The 14,807-nt window shown below is 44.6% G+C and overlaps 1 pseudogene across 1 annotated transcript; it reads right to left on the reverse strand.

Moving 5' to 3' along the window:
- Positions 1–2,710: 2,710 nt before the first annotated feature.
- Positions 2,711–14,171, reverse strand: LOC308128152 (annotated as a pseudogene). Its single transcript has 4 exons — positions 14,153–14,171; positions 13,032–14,086; positions 9,811–9,975; positions 2,711–2,863 (listed from the first exon to the last, which is right to left on the reverse strand). The product of its transcript is annotated as an uncharacterized misc_RNA (transcript).
- Between the last annotated feature and the right edge of the window lie 636 nt (positions 14,172–14,807).

The following is a 14,807-nucleotide window of genomic DNA, read 5'->3' on the forward strand; positions in this document are numbered from 1 at the left end:
TGACAAGCTGCAGCCTAGGCCACCATCTCTCCATTGAAGACCAACCCGAAATCCGATGCAACCATAGCCTCATGCCTTTTGTGTTAAGGTACAAATTTAATGCTGCCGACAACTCTCAACTGCTGAGCAAGTGCCTGGATGGCTTGAGCTTACTAAGGATCAGTCTGGGTAGGCAATGTTACCAGCAGTGAGAAAGCCTCTTTCGATAGTTTGTTGACTCCTTTCAAATACTAATCGATCATCTTCTTGAACTGTTTGAAGCTAAACTCAGCCTGCTTCCTATCACTGCCAGGAGCAACCAATATCACAAACTTATCAGCTATCGAAAGCTCCTGTCTGACTCTGTCCCGTTCGTGCTGCACAGACTCTTCCAGTCGCAGCTTGAATTCCTCGAATGGAAGCACGCTGCTCCCTGTGTACTTGTCCAGAGCCTCATAAACGCCTTGGTATCCAATGACGGTGGTAGGAAAGCCGTAGTACTGGTAGTTGAGTGGCCTCTTTGGTATGTATGCGAAAATGTGGTCGATTATGCTTTCATGGGCCAGCTTGAAGTTGTCATAGCGGAGGTTCACGAAGAAGGTGGGTGGACGTATCTTCTGCTCCTCTTTGAACTGTGCAGCAATCATCTCGTAAAACCTTTTCACGAAGATTTCATTGCCCAGCACTACAAAGGCGGCAGTATTCCGACTGTACTCTCTCGCTTATGCACTGCCTCGCCATTTCTTTAGCACCTTGGAGTTGTGGTAGTGGATCGGCATTGAAATCGGAGAGGCTAGACTCTACGTTGTCAACTCGTAGTACCTTTCGTAGTTGATGTAGGGGCGTTCTAAGAAATCGGTGGATTCCAATCCAGCCAAATTCTGCAGTCCTGCACTCTTCATGAACTTCCCTCCGATGCCTCTGAACTAAGCAGCAGGGGCACCCCTCTTCAAAGCAGCGATGAGTTTGGAGCCAGCCAGATCATAGGCCGGGATGCCTGAGACAAAGGTGAACCTAAGACTGCTGAAGTGCCTCAGCAAGACAGCAGACAGCATATAAATAATGGATGTCCATGCCAGATAGGCTCCTTTTCATTTGTACTGCATGCTTTATATTGATGCAGGGCAGGTGGAGATAGAGGTACATGGAGGAGAGGGAGAGGAAGGTTAGACAGCTTCATTAGAGCATCCGCAATTACCACACCAGCAAGTAGGAGTAGTAAAGCATCCACTAAACTCAGCAAACCATCAAGCATTAAATCGAGTCTCGCTTCAAAAGATGCCAGACCAACCTCTAGTACCTCTTTCCACGCCCCAGCTAATCCTAGGCACAGACCCGGAAGGCCTCCCTCGAATAGTCCTTCTACAACCTGTTCTAACAGAACTAGGCAGGCAGGCTGTACGACCCTGTTCTTTTCCCTTCTAAATAAAAGGCCCACAAGCAGCCCAACAGCCCGGATTTCAAGAAGGTGAAAAAGGCCAAAAAGGTTAGTCGGCCCGACAAGAACACCAGCAAAAGCAAGCCACAGACCAGCCGCCTTTCAAAGTCAAGAGAGAAGCAGTGCCTGCTGAACAGAAAGACAGTCAGGTCCAAGACCGAGTCCAAAAGCAAAGTAAAGGCAGTGTGCTAAACCCAGAAAGGAATCGTGAGGAAGCAGCCCTCCAAAGTGAACAAGATCTCGGAGTGGAGCTTTTCAGAAAGTCCATCCAAGCTGACTCGGATAAAGACCGAGCGTGACAAGCAGAGAAGTACGATTATGGATCGGAAGGGACGTGGCTACAACCAGTCCAAAAACTATCCTACCTTCTTCACCAATTGACTGCTCATTTGTGCACTATCTTGTTCCCAAGGCCAATGAACTCCTCGATCTTCAGCTGATCTATCCTGCCATCTCTTCTTGCAGCACTTCCTATATGCAGGTGCTGCAGTCCATGCTTTAGCAGGACAGGCATGTTTTAAAGGGTGACTCCTCCCCCCACTAGCACCCTGCCCTTCCACTTAAGATTGTGCAGCAGGTCAATATTCTTTTCGAGAGGATGCTTACCGCCCTGTGTCAGGATGGTGTCGACTACAGGATAGAACTGGCCCAGCAACTCCACAGTCTCTTGCAGATCAGGGGTGATATCCACAGCCTTATGAAAGGTGACCTTTAGACCACTTCCTGACACCTGCTCCACTACAGCTGCCAGTCTCTTCCTATCCACTCTATTCTACCCGTCCAATAATCCGATCACTATGCCCTACAGCAGTTCAGGGTGCTTTTGCTTGAGGGTGAGCAGGTGCTGTATCTCGTTGTGAATGGTGGCCATGTCGGAGGGTGAGTAGTGGAAGGAGGTGGAGTGAGGACGGACCACCAACCCCAACCCCAACCCCAACCCCAACCCCAACCCCAACCCCAACCCCAACCCCAACCCCAACCCCAACCCCAACCCCAACCCCAACCCCAACCCCAACCCCAACCCCAACCCCAACCCCAACCCCAACCCCTCAAGAGATTCTGCTATGACCTCCACAAACATTATAATTGGATAAGAGCATTGAGGTCAGAATAGGTGCCGATTCATGGACCTGAAATGTTCGCGCATATCGGAGATGAGGTTGAGGTAGAAGGGACTTTGCTAGATTACTCTTGACAGGTCAGTTTCTTGCGCTTAGTTGATCGTGGTCTCCAATCTGCTCAGGTTTTCAATCATGGTGGTGTCCAACTGCAAGAAGATGTCTTCATTGACATTCACCGGAGTTCAAACTCGTAGCTGCTCTTGCAATGGTTGTAGATCGTCAGCTTATCTGTGTCTTTCAAGACGACTCGCTTGAACAGCAGAGCCATCACCTCTTTGGATACGAACTTGGTGAAGATGGTCTCCTTGGCAATCAAAAGCTCTTTCTAGCAGTAGGGCTACAGCCGATCATTGCTCAGCTTCGAAAGGATCAGCTAGATGATTCCTACCATAATCTCTTCCAGTTCTTTGAGCTTCTTTCTGTTGTGCTCGAAGGACAGTTGCTAGAGAGTGGATGCCGCCCGGAATAAGTTGTAGTAGCAGTTGAAGTAGTTCTGCAGCCAGTACTCGCATTTCGATATGGTCTAGAAGAACTGCAGCTTGTGTTGGCTTTCTGCCCTGCTTATCTAGAGCAATAGAGCCTGCGCGATCCGTTTGTACTCCTCGTATTTATAGTAGTCCTTCAGTTTGGCGAGGCAGGGCAGGATGTTCAGCAAGATGGAGTATCTGAACTAAAGCACGCTGGTGTGCATACTTTAGGTAATCACTTTGCACCTGAAGAACCAATCCAAAGCCGTCTAGTTAAACTCCTGCTCGTAGTAGAACACGCCCAGTATAAAGGCGATGTTGGCTTTGATGTCTTGCCTGGACTCGTTCTAAAGCAGTACCACCAGTTTGGCCTAAATTGCAGTGATGAGTTAATGGCCGGGACTTAAATAGTCACCCAGGATCCTGAAGAGGATCAGGTGCACAAACTCAACAAAATTAAGCTTTAGTATGTGATCCTGCTTCTAATGTAGTATCAAGCTATAGTTTTAAACTATCTAATCGTACTCGTAATTAGGAAATACCTTTGGGGTGATGAGCGGCAGCAGCTATATGATCTGGGTCACCTAAGTCTTTAGTTACTTGTCCTACCCTTTCGATTTTAGCACTAATTTTAGGGTCAAGAGCTTGTCGATTATGTGGAAGAAGAGATGGTTGATATCCTTTGAATATTTGTAGATATCGGAGCTTATCTAACAAATACATTCCATGTTCTTGATCAGGGATTGGGATTTTTAGTCCAGCAAGAAATCCTGCATGAACTTCACCAGAAAGGAGGTCCGCTTTATATTCAGCTTGTTCACAATTTCCTCATTTTTTTTTGTCCATTCAAATTAAATTCAGGGCAACTTCATTCCCGATCCCTCTTCTCACGTACTGGTGGGTTTGCAATAGCTGGATGATTGTCAATGATAAATCAAGCCAAGAAACATACTCAGCAGTCCGATCTTATCCGCCACCTCAACCTTTAGCTGTTCAAGGTCTATCCATGCACCAGGCCCGAAAAGCATCATCGGAAACGCTGTCCTTTCTTCCACAGTGCCAAGGATCGCAAGAGACAGGCGAAAATCAGCTGCTAAATGTGTGAAGCTTTGAAGCAGGGTTTCTGCCCGAGAGGAGAAGACTGCCATTTAGCTCACAACCGAGTGGAGCAGCTCTACAACGAGCAGCACTACAAGACTAAATTCTGCACCTCCTACCCCAGCAGGACAGAATAATGCTAGTATGGTTAATATTGCTCATTCGCACACAGTGAGGAGGACATCCGCATAGTCCTGATTCACAACCACATTTTCGATGTGGACTTCTACCTGTTCCTCTACAAGACTGTTTTCTGTCCCTTTAACCTGACCAAGCACGACATGAGCAAGTGTGTCTATGCACACAACTGGCAGGATTACAGACGCTCACCTCATCTCTACAGGTACTCCACCCATTTATGTGCCAGCTGGAAGAGGGACAAGCATCTCGTGGTCGACTATGTCATGGATGGCTGTGTTCGAGAATTCACCTGTTCCTTTAGCCATGGCTGGAAGGAGAGTTAATACCACCCCTTCAAATTCAGAACTGAGCAGTGTCCCAACCCAAGTAAGTGCTGCAAGCCAGAGTGCTCCTTTTACCACGAGGGCTAGAAGCAGAGAGTGGTCAATTTGACCTCTCTATAAATGTTCACACCTAGGAACCGTGCGGCTGATCTTGAAGACGGGCCTAAGTTCAAGCAAGAGCAGCCAAAGGCAGTGCAATCAGGTTGTGACCTGCGTGTGAAAAGGGAGGAAGAGTGCTTTGATGAGGAGAGCAGCGTGAAGATGGGATGGCTCCTCGATGATGAGCAATAGTAACAAAGATAAGAATGATTGACAATTCCGTTAAAAGATAGAATTAAAGGCTGGTTATGGAATACTGTATAATGGTTGTTTTGTAGTAGTAAAATAAAAGTCATAGGCCGAGGACGATTACTTTATTTACACCCTTTTTGCCACTAACAAGGGTTTAACCTCACAACCGTATTTCATAATTTTATCCCTTTAATATCAGCATTTTAATAACGCTTTAATTACCCAGAGTTGATTTCATCCACAAAATTTAATTGATTTAATCGATGCAAGGCTGGTTCAGAAACAAGAGAGTTTAATAGCCCAACCAATTACAAGCTATGTTCCCCATCGAGATGCTTGTCCAGAATCCCTACAACATCTTATATTACAATCCCATTACATTCATGACAATCAACCTGGGCCAACAAAACTAAGCCTTGCCACCTTCATCTCCACTCAAATAGAAACCTGCTGACATAAAAGACTACTCCAGTCGACTGATCGTCATCGACGATTAGGACACAAACTAATCTAAACAGGAGTTGTTACAAAAACGATAAACGAAGAAAATTACCAAATAAAGGCCGCCCCGTACAAAATCGCGTCCTTGCCGAAAACAAACCAGGCAAGATAAAAAGCCGCTCTAGAAATACCCTCCGAGTGAACCGAGTGAAGAAGAGGTGGACGTTGGACCTGATCACCAGGTTGAAATCCCGAAGTTAGTCACCTTCAATACCGTCCCGATATAAAAAAATCAGGTTCATTTAAGACTAACCAATAAAATTGACAGGATTCGAAATTCCAAAAGATTCTCCCGAGAAGCAGGCCAACTGTGCGAGCAAAGATTTTAGGAAAGGAATGGAGAAAAGCTGAATGAGATGGTCAGCAAGGGACAGGTATCTCATCAAGACATAGAATGCTGGGTGCAGCAGAATATTCTAAACGACGCAATAGAAGAGCACTACAAGGCGCGCAATTTCATTGGCAGAAAAGATAGTTGATATTTATACAAATATTTAACTTTCATTTCAGTTACTTGCCCTGAATTAGTTTGCAGATGCGAACTTTTTCAAAAACTTTTTTCTTATTCTCGTTGCGGAGAGGAGAATATTAAGTTTATTGTGCACATTATGACATTATGACATTATGACATTATGACATTATGAATTGGCAAGAGTAGTGACTGACTGATTTCACCCATGATCCTTCGGTCAATGATGGATTAAGATGATCAGTCATCTACTTACCAAAAAGGTTTGCTGGCAATTCAGACTAATCAAATTGTTGTTAATTATATATTCTTGAGGTCTTGATATGATAAAATCGATGATAAATGTGATTGTCCAAGCCCCATTATTTCATCATTTAGCTTGTCGACAGGGATTAAATATTGATATGCATATTCTAGGCTTGCTCCTCGTCTGGAATTGCTTTTTAACTCAAAATGCATAAGCTGACACTGCAATCAACTGCACCATCTATCAGAATTACACCTACCTCTAAACCTGGAATACTATCGAACTCAAAAAAGAGGATATTATCATTATCGAACTTTTGGGTGCGCTAGCACAGATCGGGCTGCTGATCGTGCTGTTCACGTACATCTTTATTAAGGAAAGCAGAGAACCCCCTGGCGAAATCTTCGCATTGCTCTCCTTTTTCAACTTTTTGAGCATCTCTGCTACAATGTCCTCTGCAATTTATGTCCAGTACAATCGAGAGTATTCAACATTTCCTCCTTAAAGCTGGCCCTCTTTCTGTTTCGTAGTAGGGATAATAAACATAATCGGATCGGTCGGGGTCAACGTGTACAACATCCTGTTCTGTGTGTACATCTGGATCAGCATTCGCAATACTCTCAAGCCTTCTAGCCAGACATTCTACCACTACCATGCCTTTTGTCTGCTAATCATTTTCATGGTAGCACTGTTGTTCTATCTGACTGACATGATTGGAGTGAGTACCAACGGTATTTGCACCTACAAGATGAACCTGGTTACCCCCTACGTGTCTTTCTGCAGTTTCATATTCTACATCTTCATCGCCTGCACCACTCTGAAATCCTTCAAGAACCATGTCCCTAACATCCGCATTCTAAGGATGCACCGAAAATAGTTCATCGTGTTCTTCAATTTTTACCTGGTAACAAACTCAATCCTGACTGCTGCCATTTCAATAACGACGATTATTTTCGAAGAGATCTGTTTGAACTAGGGGTTGCTCAACCCCGCTGGCTTTTCAACCCTAATAAACCTGATCACTATTCTCTAGGGACTAGTAGTGGTGTATATTAGACTGAGACATCCTCTGATAAAAACTCATCTCATCAAACTGGTAAACTCACTTTTAGGAAGGGTCAATAATTCCAGTCCATACATTTACAACCTCACTGAAAGCATCCGGATGTACCACATCTACAACTTCCTCTCTTCCATACGCTTGGCCTATCGGTAGGCCCCTGTCTTTTCCTAGCTCGTCGATATGCACTATTCAGTAAGATTGAATGACCGGCACATGCGAACCAAACTCGGCAATCACTCGCTCTATAACTAGTTTCGATTGCCTGACTTGAAGGTGACCTTCTGTTGTGCTAGTTTCTTCAAGCGAATCAGCCGATCCTACAAGGACCCATTTGAAAGTCTTGCGATTGAATGCAATACAAAAGCCCTGAAGATCTGTTCAGCTGTTGATGGAGGGAAGAGTGGAGAGTTCTTCTTTATCAGTGAGGACAATCAATTCATAATGAAAACTATCAAGCTAGACGACGTAGATGTATTCTTGAGAAGATCCAACTCCTTTGCGACCTACTTCGAGGAGAGAATGCCTGACTCTCTCATAGTCCGATTTGTGGGAATATTCACAATTAAATATTCAATTGTGGATCTTCAAATCTGTCTTATTCTCATGCCCAGTCTCAAACGATTTAGCAATGTGAACATCTTGCGCACCTACGACTTGAAAGGCTCACGCTACAATCGTGAAGTGATGGAAATATTTGATCCCGACCAGGCCAGAACCCGCACTCTCAAAGACATCGACTTCATCAACTACTAGAAAAAGGTTTACCTCTAACCTGAAGTCACTAAAAGGGTGCGCTAGATTCTAACATCTGATGTTAAACTGCTGTCCAACCTAGGACTGATGGATTACTCTCTTCTCTTGATCAAGTTGTAAGCTGAGTAAGCACCGGATTGTGAGAACAGATATCAGGTGCTGCCGAGCAGTCTTGAAGAAGGAGTGTTTTACGTGATCGGCATAATCGACTATCTGCAGACCTGGAACCTTCAGAAATATAGCTAGCTGCATGCGAAGAAGGTGCTGACCGGCAACCGAGTGGATGCAGAGGACATTTCTGCCCAGTAACCAATATTCTACAGAGATAGGTTCATAACCAACGTGGTCTAGTTGTTCTTCAGTGACTGTTGAAAGACACTAAATAAATTCTAATGATACATGATGAGTTTAAATGGATATGATCTGAGATATTGAGGATGTACTGAATAACAAGGCTGCAGGCTGTTTAAGTATTTAAAGAAATGAAACAATTTTTGTCTTGCTTTCTTAAGAGGCTCAGTACCGCTTACGAGGATCCTTTTGTACTCGAGTAGTATCTTGCAGGCTGGTCAGGATACGCTCGAAAAGGCGCCTTTCTCGGATTTGCAGTACTATCTGCTCCTGCCCCACAGCCTCAAACAGGCCTTGCAAATCCCCTAGCTGGCTAGAGCCCACCTTTTACAGGCTTTGAGTTACAAAGACATGTACAGCAATCTACTTGATCGACAATGACAATCCCTTCTTGCTAATCTATTAATTGATCTTATCCATGGCAGTTTAAACCTGCATCTGTTCTTCATTTTCCTCTTCAGTTATTTAGGAGAACTTGTCCTCTATCCTAATGAAAGGAGGCTGTGAAGGAGGAGGTGGTAAGATTGAGCCAATTGGGAAGAGGGCTGGGTGATAGACTTGTTGGTGTTCAAAGAATTTAGGTGGTGGTCCTGAGGGAGGAAGGAAAGGGAGACGGGCAGCATGGCGAGGATCTCGATCGAAGTTAGATGAAGGCCAGAGACTGTGCGGATTAGGGGTTTTGTCTTCCTAATCAGAGGGATCTAGCTAGCCCTCCTAAATTTCATTTTCTTAATTGAAGTATGTCTTGTTTCTGGCATCAGCAACATGCATCTATTTTTTCATATATAATCTATGCCATCATATCAGTTTATACCTCTTTAATAACGAATCACAAAATCAACAGCTAATCAGTTGGCCATTACACGGGATGGGTGGGACTAGACCCTGCTTCAGGATACCTCTTTTTGGTGTGTGTTAATTATTTTTAACCTTGAATATAAAGACTGGGGTTAAGAAGGGATAATAGGAAAGGCCGATTTAAAAGATCACCTGGACACACTTTAAATATACTCTCGAACTGAATTACTAATCTATTATGGTGGTTACTATCTCATTTTTATTAATCATCCGCTCATACGAAACATGGGAAATTTACATTAGCCACCCGCATAGGCAACTACACCCATTCTTCTTCTCGCTCTGCTAGGTCCAATCTTCCCAACAAACTTGCTAGCAGTCCTGTACCCATCGTTAGAGCAGGCCACGATCCTTCAACCAGTAGCCAACAAATCAACGCTAAGTGCATCAGCTCGACAGAGTGCTCCCTACTGTGAAAGTGAATAGGAGAAACAAGTGCAAACAAAGAAGCTGTAAATACAGGTAGACTATGACGTTAAAGGACGATTAGGACAGCAGCAAGGAGAACCAACAGCGTAAGGAGGATGCTCTGAAAGGTAGAGAATCGCGGAGGGTCACGGTAAATTCTCTTGAGCTGTATTATTTCAGGATGGACGAGGAGTTGTTCTTACAAATCAAATTGAGGCATAAGATCAACGGATTTTATCCTATTCATCAGGGTAGAAGAACCTGTAGGCTCTGCTGATCAGATGGATGGGCAGCCAACTCACCCCTACTGTCATCAACACCCTTCCCATGAACTTCAGGTCGATCCGACTCGCGTCCAGATAGTTTTTCAGCAGAATCAGCGACAGGTAGTACACTATCAGCGTTATTATCTGAGAGCCCAGGATGTAACGGTTGTAAGATGACACCTGTGTAGTCACGTTCAGCAGCTATGAGAGGATCAGTGCCGAAAAGGTGATGGTGACGATTTGCACGAAACTGTTTTCGAACAGTAAAAGCGTCAAGGAAATGATGACTGCCCCTTGGTACAGGCTGAGCCAGCACCATATAAGGAATTTTTTCGTGCCCATCTATCTGTTCTTGCGCAGGGAACAATACAGATTAGGATATTTCAGGCAGGTTTCACGGCTGAGTTTTTAATCAAAGATTATGCAGAAAACAGGCATGCAGGTGTAGACAGTTGCATATCCCAGCATCAGCAGACCGTTGTAAAGGGGGATGGCTACGAGGTAGAACAGGAGAGTGAACATCATCTGGAGGATACTAATCACCAACCCCCTGTGAAACACGAACTGGCACAGTGCAGAGCACAACTTGTAGTTATTTCGACCGTGCCATAAAATCAGCGTTTTCAGATACTTGAACTCGAGCAAGGACACGTCACTGGCCATAGAAGCTTGATTGCCTTCTTTACCAACAATTCCAATTCCGTAGCTAGATTGCAGGATCATTCCTACATCATTGCCTCCATCTCCTACTGCAGCAGTTATGCAGCCCAATTATTTCAGCTATTAGGCAATTATAGCCTTTTGGGATGGTGAACATCTACAACAGATCACGGCTGGAGCCTGTCTCGCTAGCTCAAAGAAGAGCTTTTTGAACTGATCAAGGATGGTGGTGAGTGCAGTTCCATCCAATAGAAGCACTGCATTACGCTCGTTCTCGTATTCTAACAGTTTTTCACGCAGTAGGAGGTCATCATTCCCTTTGATTTAGAAGATGGCTTGGTTCTGGGCTTTGAGACCAGCTGAGATGGCGATACATTTGGCTGTCTCCACCTTATCTCCAGTCAACATCCAGATCCGGAGTCCTGCCATCCTCAGAGCTTCAAGAGTATTGGCTACCTAGTCCTGCAGTTTATCCTAGACTGCTGTGATGCCAAGCAGCTCCATATCAGTCTCAAGCATTTAAAGTGCTCCAAGAATGGCCTACTGCCTGCCAACAAGTTTAGTAGAAGCCTCATGGTAGATCCCCTTCCATCTGAGGAATTACTCTTTCGAGAGTTCTTTTTGACAAAGCACTAGAGTCCTCAGCCCATCCCTTGAAAAATTGTCACATTCGTCCTGAATGTATCCACGGTAGATACTTTTGGCTTTGTTAATGATCACCATGTCTGCTCCTTTCAGCAGGAAGAATATCCTTCCGGTTTATAAATTGGTGAGAACTACTCCCATGCGCTTGGTGTCACTACTGAAAGGGAAGTCTACTTCGATGCGGTACATCTCTTCACTCTTGTCAGGAAGGGTTATCACCACCCTCTCGTTATCACGATCTTTTATCCGATACCCAAGTTCCTCAGCGAACCTTACTAAGGCTATTTCATCGGGACTAGAGGCCTGGAGGATACGCTCACCGTTGTCGAAGATGGGAGTCACATTGTTACAAACGGAGAGGCTTGTAACTAGGTCACGAAGGACATTCTCTAATTTCCGTTTGTGCTTGCGGTCTTTGTTGTCCTTCGCCTTGGTAAGTGCCTTACTCAAGAGCCTTTGCATGTCCTGAGTTTCCTAGTTCGTGTACACCTGCTCACAAATCCCCAGCCTGCGAAAAGACATCTCATTGTAGGTAAGGGTACCAGTCTTGTCAGTCAACAGGTATTCTATGCGACCAAGCTCTTCAGGTATGGTCGAGTTGCGGCAGATTGTACCTTCGATCAATGGGTCATTTGAAATGCGGTATGAGAAGACCAATTTACCGAAATCTAGGTTGACCCGTAGTGAGATGGGCAAGATGGAGGACAACAAGAGGATGTAACGCAGGAGCATTAGGGGCCATATCAGGGACAATGGCTGGAAGGCATTTATTAAGACTGCTAGCCCTGCTAGAATTAAGAACAGCACTTTTGATAAATGGTTAATTTATTCGTCCAGTCTGCCAAGCTTGTAAGTAGGATCTTTGGAATTCATCTTTGACCGGGTTTCTCGGCCAGTGTAGACTACGAGCCCATGAATCTCACCTGCTGCCAGGACAGTATTAGCCCAGGCAGTGTTCTACAAGGTGAGTGGTTAGGTGCCATTTGAGAACGTGAACTTGCCAGTGAAATCATATATGTTGTCATGAGGCTATTCTACTTGAAAGTTGCAATTCATCGTCTGCAAGTGTTAATGGCCTTTGGTCTTTTGGATGGAGTCATGGGTTGTTTTGATTGCACGCCTGATCTTCCAGTCTGTCTAGCCGTCAAGCTGATCGGTTTTGATAAAGATTGAACCGGAAGGTTAACTAGTGGCTAGAATGACAAGATCAGCAGGTACTCTTTCCTTGGCCTTGAGGAGTATGATATCTCCAGGGTAGATATCCATAGCTCTGATTTACTGCATGTTTCCTTTGCGAAAAGCTTCGTAGCATGTAGAATTCGCCTCAGCATCCCTCTGATATCTTTTGAAGTCGTCGTACACCTACTTGAGCAATGTGATGAGAAGGACCACCACCAGAGGGGAGAGATAGCTGAAGAGAAAGCCTACTTTGAGAGGAGGCACGAATTGACTGACGACCAGCATTAACTGGAAGAAGTTAAAGAAAAGTTTGAATTGGTTGAACAGGATGAGTGGCAAGAAGTTAAAGATGGAATATTTTTGGTTGTTGATTTCGTTGGAGGGATAGTTTTTGGGTTTATCTCCAGTCAGATTTAGCTTTCTATAAATGCTGGGAGAGATGGGTTCCAACTTGTTACCTTCAAAGGAGGCTGATTTTTAACTGAGATCATCACTTTCCGATACCAACGATCTCAACTCTCTAAGTTCAGGCATATTGTCAAAACGAAAATCAATTCTGTCCATTTTTTATGTCAGATGAAAGATGATGATGAAATTCAATGCGGCAGTGGGAATTTTTAGATAAAGGCTCGCACATGTTCTTTTAGGGACTGTAGTTCTTTGTTGTCTTCTTGCTACTTCAGGTGCTTTTTGAATTCTGATAGCTTTGGCAGTTTACAGCTATCGGTTATCTGCTTGGTAAGCTGCACCCCTCGATCGAAAAATTATGCTACTTGTTCCATCTCACGCAGACCAAGTCCACGGGTGGTAAGGGCAGGAGTGCCTATGCGAATTCCTTTTGGCACTTGAGCAGATTTATCTTTGGGAATAGTGTTCTTATTGACATAGATGTTAGTCTTATCAAGAACCAATTCAACTCTTGCCCCGTCAATCTTCTTTGAAGTCATATCAAGCAGCATCAGATGATTGTCAGTGCCTCCTGAAATAATGCTATAACCCTTGGCCTGCAGCATGTTGCAAAGGTGCTTGGAGTTGGCTATGACTTGCTTTTGATAGGCCTTGAATTCGGGTAAGCTTGCTTGTCCTAGAGCCACTGCAATTGCTGAAATCGTGTGGTTGTGGGGTCCACCTTGATGTCCTGGAAACACTGCAAAATCGATCTTGTCCTTGAGGTTTAGCTATCGCTTGCCAACCTTCCCCAACCGATAAAAGATCAGACTGCCTCTAGGCCCTCTTAGCGACTTGTGAGTGGTCGTCGTGACTACATCTGAGTACTAAAATGGCGAGGGTAATTCTCTTGTGGCTATCATTCCTGAGACATGACTCATATCAGCGAGTAAAAAAGCACCCACTTTATCACATATCGTCCTAAAGCGCTTGTAATCAAGCAGGCGTGAGTATGAGCTGGCCCCTGCAATGATGATTTTTGGCATGTAGAGCAAACTGAGCTTTTACAGCTGATCGTAATCAATCTCGCCATCTTCGTTCAGGTGATAAGGAAGGACCTCAAAATATTTTGACACTGCAGAAATCTTTTTGTCGGGAGTTTGAAACCCGTGTGAGAGGTGGCCGCCGTCGGGCAAGTCCAAGGACATTATCCTGTCGTAGGGATTTAACAGACCCGTGTACACATAGAAGTTCGCAGGGGAGCCTGATAGTGCCTGCACGTTCACTCCCCAACGCTAGGGAGATAACTGGAAGGCTTCAAGAGCACGCTTTTGACATAGACTTTAGGTAAGGTCACAAAATTCGACTCCTCCATAATAGCGATTGTAGGGATAGCCTTCGGAATACTTGCTGTTCATGACTGAGCCAAGGGCTTAAAGGACTGCTTTTGAGCAATGGTTTTAAGAGGGGATGAGGTTGATTCCAGTCTGCTGCCTGGCCAACTCACCAGCAATAATCCCATGCATTTCAGGGTCGCAGTCGGCAAGTGACTGGGTCAATTTTTTTTAGAACACATAGGTTCGTCTGGCAAAATATCTGTAAATCATTAAATTAATCGAATGGGGTCATCCTCTTCTGCTAGTGGAACTTTCTCCCAGGAAGAAATTGATAAACTCTTCAGACTGGATAAGTAAGGCCTTTCTTCTAAAATTCTGCCTCACTATGACCTTTACTGTGGTCAAGGATATCTAGTTAAGACTTGTGCTCGCCAGCTTTAAGAAAATCGGGACCTGATCCACTTCCGAACCAAAATGCAAATCCCAGGGTTGGCCAAATTATACCTTTTAAAGGAATCTGGATTGGGCTGCGGCTCTCTACAGAAATACACGACCTACTCTGAATTTTTCTTCTAGAACCTAGATGATGAAATTCGCCGTTGCAAGCAGACTCACAAACCATTTGCCATCAATGATATTGCTAAGGTGGCTCATTAAGCTTTAAAGACTCTGTCAAGCATGCACAGTGTAGGCTACGCACATCAGAACCTCAGACCTGAGAATTTCATGTTCTCTTAAAACGATATGAAAATTCTTGACAGTCCTTTCATTAGTGGCGTAACTGCCTACTCACACAGTCTGGAGCACAAACAGCCAGAGTACCTC

This window comes from Lipophrys pholis (assembly GCF_963383615.2).
Source record: "Lipophrys pholis genome assembly, contig: SCAFFOLD_132, whole genome shotgun sequence".
Lineage (NCBI taxonomy): Eukaryota > Metazoa > Chordata > Actinopteri > Blenniiformes > Blenniidae > Lipophrys > Lipophrys pholis.